Source organism: Cupressus sempervirens, chromosome 8 (genome assembly GCF_028749045.1).
Source record: "Cupressus sempervirens isolate cs-2001-9-10 chromosome 8, ASM2874904v1, whole genome shotgun sequence".
NCBI lineage: Eukaryota > Viridiplantae > Streptophyta > Pinopsida > Cupressales > Cupressaceae > Cupressus > Cupressus sempervirens.
This window is the reverse complement of record NC_143125.1, coordinates 304153853-304166571: the sequence shown is the minus strand read 5'-3', so window position 1 is coordinate 304166571 and position 12719 is coordinate 304153853. Positions and strand designations below refer to the sequence as shown.

General features: G+C 31.8%; 1 pseudogene; it reads right to left on the bottom strand.

The window, feature by feature from the left end:
* Positions 1 to 12102, bottom strand: part of LOC149542619 (LEAF RUST 10 DISEASE-RESISTANCE LOCUS RECEPTOR-LIKE PROTEIN KINASE-like 1.1) — a 93344-nt pseudogene extending 81242 nt beyond the window's left edge.
* Positions 12103 to 12719: the final 617 nt, after the last annotated feature.

The following is a 12719-nucleotide window of genomic DNA, read 5'->3' as shown; positions in this document are numbered from 1 at the left end:
TGCAGCTACATTCTTCTTATATTCTCATTCTTTTATTCTTTTGTATCATGTAAAAGCTCATGAACCTATTAATGAATATAAATAGGGGTGGAGACCTACTTAGCACCATTTAAAGAGTTAGTTTTTATATAATTAGATTTTTTTAATTAATTTTTAGCACGTGTTTCCATTTTAAGAAGTCTCACTCCTAACATAAAGGGAGGAGATGATTTCTTATAAATACATGGATGTAATATGTACTTTAGGCTACTATTTTCCTAAAATAATATATGCTATTGGTACTCTCATTCTGAGTGCAGTTATTCTTTTTGGAGTGTGTTATTTTTGTGAATGCATGTTCATGAATAATAATAGAGATAATGGTTTTATTGTGTTTTTATGATTGTATGATCTTCTAGTTCTAATGTTTGGCTCATGTCAATGAATTCTACTGATGTAATGAATTGGAGAAAATATCACCTATGTTCTTGCATAGCATCTTGTCTCGCATGAGTGCACTTTTTTTGGCCTTACAATTTGATGAAACATAAAATACTTTTCAGTTTATATTGAGTTATCATCGATGATGGCATCAGTGGAATTGAGGAAGTGTTGCTTCTAATTTCATTAGTTTCCTATTGGATCTTTTTGATGAATTAATTCATATATGTGTTGTTGCTATAGTTTATGTCCATTAGGAGTTTCCCTTTTAGGTTATTTTATTTAAAATTTCCTTACCTTATCTTTGTTATTCTCTTTGCTAACACTTGGTTAAAATAGGAATTCATATAGTTACATTAATAACTTGCATTCATCATAAAATAGAAAATACCAAAAATATATTTCTTTTGTGGTTACTTTTTTCAAACAACAACAAATCAAACCACTTATTTGAAATAGTTTAGAACTAGAAAAGGCCTCCTCATGAACATACACATTTATCTTAATTGAGAATATTTCAATAGGTCATAAGATCTCCTAGAACCTTTTATTTGATGCTCAATTAGATTTCCACGAGAGTCATTCAAAAGGATTTCTGTTGTTCAACATCATGCAAAATGACAACTCAACAGGAAGCACAAAAATGCCTCCACAAAGAGACTGTGGTGTAAAATCTATAGGTGTTACACTTGAGGCTTTTAGAGCCCTCTATAGATAGATGCAAATATTAGAATAAAAAATGTGTAGAGGAATAAATCTTGCCATAAGAGATGAAAGTGAGGAAGAGGATGAAGTATAATAAAATGGTAAAGTAGAGGCAATTATGAACCTAAGCAAAGAGAGACTTTTTAAGGCCATCTCCAAGATTCAAAGAAGACCTAAGTTTGAGGTTCTCACATTTAAAATTTTAACTCAAAGGAGTTTATTGATTGGATCAATGAATTGTAGGAATACTTTGAGTATGAAGATATTAAGGATCTTGATAGGGTCAAGTTTGTGAAGGCAAAAATGAAAGGACATGCAAAGATATGGTGGTAGTAGATTCAATTGGAGTAAAATAGAAGAGGAATGAATCTAGATGTGATTATATTATTGCTAAATTGAAATGATAATTCATTCCCATGGATTATGAGCTTCATCTTGTAAATAAAATGCAAGGGTTGAAGAAAGTGGGAATATCTGTTCAAGAGTATATTGAAGACTTCTACCAAGTTCTCATTAGAGTTGGCCATGAGAAAAATGATAAGGAGAAAGTCCCTCATTATCTTAATGGGTTAAGGCCAAGCATTTAGGAGAAGCTTTATTTGGTTTGGATGAGTAGTATTGTGGAGGCATACCAATTTTCCCTAAGAATTAAGGAGAAGCTAAGAAAAAAGATTGATAACAAAAATAGTTGAAGAGGTCATGGTGGAAGATCTATGTCATGCCCAAAATTCTACAAGGTAAAACAAAACAATTTTTTTTTTAAGGATACATTTATGTTTTACAATTTAGTTAGATGATTTGGAGTTTAATTTGATAAAGTTAACACTTGCATTAGGATAGGGGTATTCATATATGGTAACTATTATAACTGAATGTGTAAAAGTTGCATTCTAAGGTTACAGGTTATGACAAAGATTCAGACATTGCCTGAATGTTTTGAATTTCAACTAGATAAGTGAGATACATATTCTTAACTTTGTTAGCCAAATTAACTCCTTCATAAGTCATTTCCAAATTAAGAAGATATAGTTATGTCATTCTTAACCTAGTGTATGTTGTGTGTCAACTACTTCCAAATTTTTCTTATAACTATTGGTATTTATGTTTATTAGTAGATGGTCTAGCCCTTTCCTGATGTTAATGATATGTCAATTTCCAATATGGAAGGTTAGATTTGTGAATTCCTTTAGTGAATTTTTCTTGATCGGTCAAATGTTCTTACTTAATTATATGCTAACTAAACATTAAATTTGAATCCCATAAAACTTAGTAGTTACAATTTTCTTCTCAAAACCACTATTGCATCATTACTCTAAGGGATACGTCACTTCCTAAGTTAACTCTTACCACTGTCCAAATAAATTTTCAATTCTATACTATTCCTACCTTATTTTTTGATTTCAAATTTAAATATAACTATACTTTTACTTTCCCTCCTTGGAACAAAAAAAAAACAATACTGTATTAACCTATCCAAACCCACATCAAAACAATTGAATCAATACTCTAAAAATCCCCTATACTTATCCCCTAAGTATGGATATTAAATCTATTTAATTTACCCCCACCTTTAACACCTGAATATCCCACATATAATCACTAATTTCCTAACTAATTTTCCTTATAATATAGATTCCAATTGACACTTACCTTATACATATACTTTTGATAAAGAAAACATTTCTAAAGTCAATCCTATTTAGACTACCCCTATCCTAATAAAATAAACATTTAAAATTTAAAATTTAAATCCTTTCCATTATAATTTTCCTAACCCTCTAATCCCCATATAATCCCCTTTTACTTTATAAAAATACATCAATACAAGAAATTTTTTAATACTCAACTAATTTTCTTTACCTTTCCCCTAGACTAACACCTTTCCCTATGCTATGATGCCAGCCCTCCTTGCTTCATGTAAAAAATGACAAGGAGATTCACGTAAATGTACCTAGAGTTGATTTTGGGTGAACCAAAGGGGTGAGAGGAGGTGGGAAGGTGGAGTGGGTGTGGTCACCCTCCACTCTTCCTTATAATTTAAGATTTAAGATTTCTTTTAAAGAGAAACCGACACCTAGTCAGCATGGTTGCCTCAAGTAGGCCCTCGCAAGGAATGAAGTCCATTACCTCATGAGTTATTGAGCAATCATTTTCCTAGCTAACTTCTTAGGATAAAAAGGTTTTGACATATTTAGTTTATTATTTTTTTGTGTACAAGGTCCTCTCATGATTTAAGGACATCATATCTCAAGGATGACAAATTATTAATGGGGAGTGGTTATAAAAAATATTTATTTCTAACTTATAATTTTCAAAATATTAATATCTTATTTAGGGTATATTATTTTATTGAACTATATTGGTAAGAGACATTATTTGATTTTTCTCATACATTTTCTAGAGAATGAATATGCATCTATAGGAACTTTTTTTTAAAGTTGAGCTTATTGCCTTGTTTTCTTCACAATTTTCTCTATAGATACTCATATCAGAGCTAATATAATTTTTACATTGCATTATGTATTTAAATGCTTATTCCATATAATAAAATATATATTTGGTACATGACAACTACCCTATTACTATCAAACTTAAATTTCAAAATACTCTTATATGAGACATAATGCAATCTTTTACATGTAATTTTAAGAACTTCAAATACTCCAATTTTATTGTTGATGACTCCATCATGACTACAAATTCATTATCAATTGGAAACATAATCTACACTTAATGTGATTCTAGATTGAACAAAAATGCATCTAAATTATTCATATGAGACTTGAGGAAATAAGAAAAACAAAATGATAATCTCCTATTCATCTTTCTAATGTCTACCACGACACTTAATCCTTTCTTCAATTCTTTTATATCCAAGAAAATGAAACTACAATTATAATCCAATAGAATTCTCTTTCAAAGTCCTCTCATTTCTTCCATACTACACACTTGTCAAATATGAACATAGGGTGGTGAAATCAATATTTTGAAACATACACAATAGAAATACCTTTTGACAATACATAGTTGACTCATAAACTCTCTATTGAAAAATGAAATAGAGCAAAGACAACACTCTCACAAATAGAATATAATCACATAACAAAATGGTTTTTTCTCTCTATTTCAATACAAATACAATAGTGTCTTCTTCTCCTATGAAATGAAAAGGTTACATGAGCTCCAAGTTTCCAAGATAATCAAGTAAAAAACTTACAAAAGAGAGACAAAAATAGGGAACCATGGAGGCTCACCTCCCATCCTAGGCCTCAAGGAGACCACCCACCGAGCTTGGAGAAACAAGGTACAAATAGTTGCACACCTTCACTTTCACATATTATGCATAACCATAACAACACAACACAATACAACCCATTCAAAGGCTTGCACATAGATTCAACAATAGAATCAAGATATAGGGTGAAGGTGAGCTCTCTCCATGAGGAGAATTTCAAAACCATGAATCTCATATATTCACATATTCCCATAAGTAACATGCCCTTTCAAGGCTTAACAATATTTTTCCTCTTCATACACCTCCTTATACCTCCAATAATGCAAGTAATCATGAAGTCTATACTCCATTGAAACACATCAAAATCATATCCACACAAGGGAGAGTTTCTCAAATACATGCATGAGCCCAATTAACCCCTTCACACAAGCATATCTTTGCTCCCAAGGGTGAGTGATGCTTCACACCCATTTTACACAAAAAAACAACATGAACAAAACAAGATTCAAGGAAGAAACTACATAAAACTTCTCACATTCATCACACATACAATAAGATTCTTCACAGAACCACATCTACACAATAACAAATCTACAATGCAATGAAGAAACACCATGGATCATGGATACCAACCTCACTCCAAGGAATGAAAAATGAAATTTTTTGTAGAGCTCCTTATCCTCTTCCTCTAAACCCTAAATGTCTCTAAAGTTAGAGAGTGGGTAAGTGAGTTTCTAATTTGGCCATTCCTCTATATAAGACTCCCATTCCCAGATTCAATAAAAAAAATGCATTCTTTTTGGGGTCTCCTAGGTCTTCTAGGCACTCTAGAGGTCACTATTAGCCCCCTAACTTGAAGTATTATGATGGGTAGGGTTTATTTTTATCACATATTCACCTTAGAGCTACTTTTTGACCCTCATGATGCTAGGTAAAGTCCAATTTTTAATTTCCTATGGTGATAACCTTTGTTTCCCTTACTAAGTCAAGGAAATAAGTCTAATTCTTAATTAAGGAATTTAACTTGAGATAAGGTGGCCACATGATCCATCTTTAGAGAAAATTTCATTTTCACATAACAAGTACAAGTGTCAAGTGACACACATAAAATTTACTATACATCACACATGACATGTTTTGAATCTACTCATGGAATAAATACCACACACATACATCTCATGTTTACAAAATAAAAACATCACAACAAGGTTTACAAATCTTCTAAAGATTCAGCTTGGTAGTGTCAAATTAACATGTGTTTATACTTGTTTCCTCATTATATTTCCACGGTTCCTTTCTTGCACACTAAACTTGAGCATTAGTAGTCCAATGAAAAGTCACATACAAAATACAATGAAAGTAAAGATACATGAAATTTTTTCTATTCTACAATTCACATATAAAACATTTCGTAATTAACTTCCTATTCTCCATCATTTACATATAAAAAATTTAATCATTAACTTCAAAAACCTACATATTACTAACTTCTCTAACAATATCAAATTAAGCTTTTGAATCACATCATAATTCCATTTTCTACCAAAATAATAAAGTATTGAACAAATATCCATTAATTCATTGACTATGCCAATTAAGTCCTAATACATATCATGATGGAAAATCACAAGGTAAATATCATCGGACGAGTAGAAAAAGTTACTATCCATCAAGTCTCAAAAATATATATCAAGATATCCAATCCTAAATAAAAAAATGAAAATACAATATCTATGCTATGATGGGTCACAGTGAGGTCTCATAGTCTGGAAAATGATCTTATGGAGGCTAAAATGATTATTAGAATAAAAAAGATCAGGCCAGTAATAGCAATCAGAACTAGAAGGAAAATAATTTCAATTGTTTACATGATAAAAATAAATAAAGATCAAAGAGGAAGAGGAAGAGGGAAAGGATCTGTAAGAAGAGATTTCCATGGAAAATATTTTCACCATGGAGAAGAAGGGCATAGAGAATTTGAGTGTTCCTAGTGCCAAGGAAGGAAAGATCAAAGAAAAAAAGGGAAGGCCAGAGTTGTACATGTTGATGAAGATTCTAAATCATCCCATTCTAAAAATGTTGAAAGAGGAGAACTCCTAGTTGATAGGAGAGTCTTACTAAGTGGAGAGAATAAACCTCATCAAAGGAGAATTTGTTTCATACTATGTGAAAATGTGAAGATAAGTTCTATGATATGATCATCAATGGTGGAATCACTAACAATATGGTGTTAGAAAAGATGGTCACAAAGTTAAGTCTCAAGGAAGAAATACCCATGTCCATACCATATTGCCTAGGTGTAGGATGACCACAAGGTCATGGTCAATGAGAAGTTCTTAGTGAAGGTAAATATTGGAAGCTACCAAGGTGAGGTGATTTGTGATATCATACCTATGGACATATGTCTTATGTTGTTGGGTATGACATGGTATTTTGATAGGCATGTTGTGTATGATGGGTGAGAAAATACCTATGCCTTGACAAAGGATGCAATGAAACAAAAGTTGAATCCATTGAAGGAGAAAGAAGATAAGGTATCCAGTCCTACTAGAATATTTTTTTTTAATGGAAAGGAGTTTCTCAAATGTATGAAGCATGAACATATGTGTTTTTCTATAATCCCAAGAGAGGGTAAAGAAGAAGTGGAGGAGGTACCTACAGAAGTTGCAAAATTGTTGGGAGAGTTTCTTGATATTATGTCATATAATGTACTTGATGCATTACCCCCAATAAGGAAGATCAATCTAGATGGATTTGATTTCAAGAGGTAGTTTTCCAAACAAGGAAGTGCACAGAATAAAAGTAGCAGAAAGTAAATAGTTGAAAAATAAGTACATGAGTTATTGTAGAAGGAGTTGATTTGAGAGAGTCTGAGTCCATGTGTTGTACCAATAGTATTTGAACCAAAGAAGAATGGAGAATGGAGGATGTGTATAGATTTCCAAGCTGTCATTAAGATAAAAATCTTGTACAAATTTGTATTGACATGGATTGATGACATTATGGATTGTTTGAGTGGAGTTGTATATTTCACAAAGGTAGATATGAAGTGTGGGTGCCATCATATTCACATAAGAGAAGGAGATGAGTGGAAGATAAAAGATTGCACCCTTGCCTAAAGTTTCTACCTAAAGGATACCTTGTGAAACATGGAAACAATCTCCAAGCTATGGGACTTGAACTATGAGATTGAGTCTCTGGAGAAGGCCAAATTCCTTACTATTAGGGTGCACCTAACTACTCTTTGAGAGGAAAAAGGAGAAAGAATGCATGAAATCAAACTACCTAATCTAGTCTAAAGGGGGTGATACACCAAAATAGTTTGTTCAACATTATTTTTTCCTAGAAATGCACTTTTCATCAACATATTCCCCCTAGGATACATTGATTCAATCTTTTTTTCAATCTAATAACCACAAACTAATCAGAAACCAAATAAAATGTTACAAGGAAGGAACTTCATTCTATAACATCCAAGGAAAAAATAAATAATATTATGAAAATTGAAGGATACAAGATAAAACATTAACAAGGCAAGGAATTTTTGTAGTTATATTAATGGGAGAATGAGGTAATATAGAGAATACATTCAAACATAGATGTTGGTGTAAATAAGTATTTACTTATTATAGTTTACTTAAGTTTACTTAGATCAATAGATTATTTTATTATTTATTAGGTTAACACCTAGGAGTTTGTGTACTCTTATGAGTTTTCATGTTGACAACATAGGAGTAAGCAACTCTAATTTAGCACATGGTGTCTACAACACTAGAGTTTGTATAATTAACTGAGTTTTCATATAGACAACATAGTAGTTTGCACTCTTAATTAAGCACATGGTGTATACAAAATATTTTATGTGCTAAACCTTTGTAGGCTTATCCTCTCATCATCACACTTACTCTTGTGCTTAATGGAGGATAATCTACTTCTAGTGTATGTGCGCTTGGTTGTAAGATTTATTTGTGTGTTGATTCCTAGGCATTCTAGAAGCATTCCAAATGCCTTTATATTCAGGAACTCCTAGTGTGTATGTATATGACATGATAGAACATTGAATGATGATAAATTAATTTTGGATATTTTTATTTTGATCACACCTAGTTGGTCTATTGTTGTACTTGTGCTTGTGTTTCTTGATCTTGGGTGATTTTTCCCTAAGGAAAATTCTTATTTGGTATCATAGCTATACCAAATTCTTACATGGTATCAAATATATACTAAATTCTTACATGATATTTGAGTAGAGGGAATTTCTCTCCACATAGCCATTTGAGACCATCTTCTTACTTCACATCTCTAAGGACACCTTGACCCAAATCCAAAGTATCACAATCATTGGGAGTGTCTAGATCCAAAGCGAACCTCACCATTACATTTGAAACATTGATTCGGTGAATTTTGACTATAAATTTGCCTATGTTGGGAAATAGTCAAAATTGAGGCACATTTTTTCTACAAACCGGCATCTTAGTACCAATTTGCAGATTTGATATGATCATTTTAGATCTTTGAATTCAATTTTTAGATCTACATATTTTATTATTTTAGTCTCTACAATTTCTCTGCATTATTTTTTGGATCTACTTTTTTTTTTGGAATTTTTTTGGCCATCAAGCCTATAGAGGAGATATTTATTCTAGGACAATATTGGAGTTTGTTGGTACTAATCAGATATTGGCATTATAATTAGAAGATAAAAAATCCCCAAATCAACTTTTGTTTCACCAAAATTAGACATTTGAGGTGAAATCTAAAGTCAATTGATTTTTAGAGGCATGACAACGGCGATTCAGAAAAAATAATTAGTAGGGTGATTTTCAAACAGCAATATCTCCCTCATACGGACTCTTTTTTGCAAATAATTTTTTTGTTTTGGGGTAGAATTTCATGATCTACACATTGGTGCAGGATGTTTGATACCTCTATTCATGAATTTTTCTACAAGTTACAAATCCTAATTTTTGCAACCTCAAATGCTTAGTACAGGCTCATCTAGACACATTTTCATGTTCCATTTTTTTTTACAGTGCTTGATTTTTCATCTACTTTCCAAATCTACAATCAGATTATAGGGTTCTGTGAACAAAATTATCACTTTTAGAATTAGGTCCTTTTCTGCATTATATTACTTTGATTGTTGTACATTTGAGTTATAGTGCTTAGTGCCAGATTTGAGCCTCAAAAGGTAGTTGTAAACAAAAAAATTAGAAGTTCACTTTGTACTTTTTGACAAGTGGTCTCCTGTACATGCACTATCTATAAAGTGCAAAATCATCCATTGTGGGGGGGGGGGGGGGGGGGGGGGGCATTGATTGATTTTTTTGCATTTTGGGGAGTACATTGATTATTACATCATGGATGAGGAAGATTTAATTACCTTGACAAAATGAAACTATAAGCAATGGAGTCAATTGGTTCTCACTTATCTTAGTTAGCATAATGCATTACCATATGTGAAAGGACTTTGATACTGGTTCCATAATTTTTCATGCCCTCTTTCTACATATGGATATGAAGGTTATGGATTCACTTGGTGACATGAAGTCAACTAATTTATATGATGTTTGGATCTATCTTCAAGAGATGTATGGAGATCCACACATTCCTCTATTCCCAAAAGATATTTTAGCTCTAGCTGTAGTTGCATCCTCTCTAGATAAGATCATAGCTCTTGATGCTCCTATTGCTACTACTAATTTAGTCCTAGCCATAGATGCTTCTGATTCAGTGCAATAGGAAACACTATGTCCTCCTACTTTAGCTTCATGGGATGACTTCCTTCTAGACATTGTAGGTCTATTCATGGAGTCTCACATTGAAGATGTGGGAGAAATCATTGATGATATTTTTTTCTCTTTGTTGAGGCCAATACTTCATACATTGCCACAATGATAGGTTCATGTACTTTAGCATAGCAGGTTACACCTTGTCTTCTAGCTCCAACATCACTCGATGACTTCTTGACATATATTTTAGGTGTGTTCATGGAGTCATGCATAGAAAATTTGGGAGACATCATTGATTATATACATCTTCTCTTTGATGAAGTATAATCTTCTTTAGTTGTCATTAGGGCTCACTCTGACCCTCTTGTCCATTCTCTACATGATCATTATTTACAAGTTGATATGATTGTGAATCCTTATGTACAATAGTTACAAGAGATCTCTTTATCATTTGAGGAGATTATTTCTTTGAGGCATGTTCTACATCTGTAATGCCCAGCCAAGGGATCCAAAAGATAATCCATAAAAAGAATCATCAAATATCCATGATAAAAGCATCAAATATCCATAATAAGAATCATCAAATCTCCAAGATAAGAATCATCAAAATCTCCACGAGCATCTAGAAAAACATCCATAGAAAATCATGACCACAACAGTTCTCTATTGGCAACTGAAGGCATCACTGATAATCATAAGTATCCATTGGTTCTCAATAACCAAAATAAATCATCAGATCCATTGGTTCTCAACAAGCAACCAAGAATATCTCAAAATCATACTGATCGAAGACTCCAAAATGTTGAGTCAAACATGTCACAACATGACATCATCAAAAAATAAATCAACACTTTAGTCCCATCATGGCGACTAGAAAATAATCCAAGGATAACTGATCGATGACTCAAAAATGATTAGCTCAAGTGTCTGATACACATACCTCTTAGCTTCTCACATGAAGACGGATGAACAAACACAAACATTTCATAGAGCATACGATCACATAACCATGGTTGGGCTTATAAAGATTGAGACCAAAAAGATCAACATGCCATCACATCTCATAACCCTCGAGCGTCTGGTAACAACCTAGGACTGGTCAACACTAGTCAACCCAAAAACCCAAAACAAGAAGCATATAGAATACACGATGCAAACACATGTTTTGGTTTACTAAAATCTCATAGTTGAAAAATGTGTGGAGTTTCATTTTCCATTATTCAAGTGTAGGGGTTTCAGTTTTCCATTTGCAAGTATACCTCAAGTGTCTAAGTTTCATCATTTGACCTACAAGTCAACCCAATTGATTCCCCGATAACATTATCCTAAGAATAACTTAAGGATAAATATTTACTCATTAAACTGATCATCATTGACCTTTAATTAAATTGTTCTCTATTTTAACCATGATCCATATTCTAATTGATTAACTCTCCTATAATGTTACTTTAACTTTCAACATAAATCAAGGATCATTATTCGTTATATTATAAAAGAGCCAGTTATCAATCTTTAATAGGAAGATTATAAATTTATTAGAATGATCAGTTTAACCAATCAAATAACATAGGTGCACCGTCCTTGACCTATTAACATTATAATAGTTCTCAATTAAATATTACTAAGTCTCACTATTAAAATATCTAAGGTCATTATTAAAGTCATGAGAGTACGATTTATTAACTTTGATATCATATTTTACAACCTTGTTAAAAGAATCTTATCAATTACATCTCTATAACATAATTATTAATTAAATCCAACTAACTCTATTAATCGATCTAATTAATAATTGCACAACCATACCATCAACCCAATGATTATCATTTGACTAACAATAGTTTGTACGTAAAAAGTCAACTTCAATACAAATATTAGTAATAATAATAAGAAGTTATTTTGGAAAATCTTATCCATAAATCTATAATGACCATACTCGTCACTCTATTAATGGATACTAACTTTTCTTAACATACCCGTATTATTGATAATCATTTCAGTTAAACCCATTTCATTCAACTAATTATCAATCAACTCTATTCCATTACATTAACATTAGGATTAATAATCTCTCAATTATTTAGGTCCAAGTTTTATTATAGATAACATCATGATAATATAACTAACTTCCCATAAAATTATTGCACTACTAAGAGCAATTTACTCCCCTTTGATTCCAAGAAATGATTCCCATTGCTCAAATTATAAGATTGATACCTAATGATTTCCCTTTAATACTCTCCTCAGATTAATATTCTAAACCACTCATTCATTAACAACTACAAATCCTCATCATGATAAAATGAATTGACTTCCCTTCATTATCTCTTGCTTATCATGCTCCCAAATAAATCCCATTTGTTTAAAATATTAAAGTTATGCACTTCGATATCTTGAATAGTTTCATAACTTAATTACACTTCCCTTCCAATACAATCTTGTTAACATAACTTCAATTATTAACTTAAATTGAATTAAGCAATAACTATAGCAACCATTTATACTATTATCCACTAATAGTTTAACAATTATTAACTAATAGCAACCTTATTAATAATTTTAACACTAATGATTTAAATTATTAATAATCTCACCGATTCACCATTGGTTTAGCCAACTAACTTTTG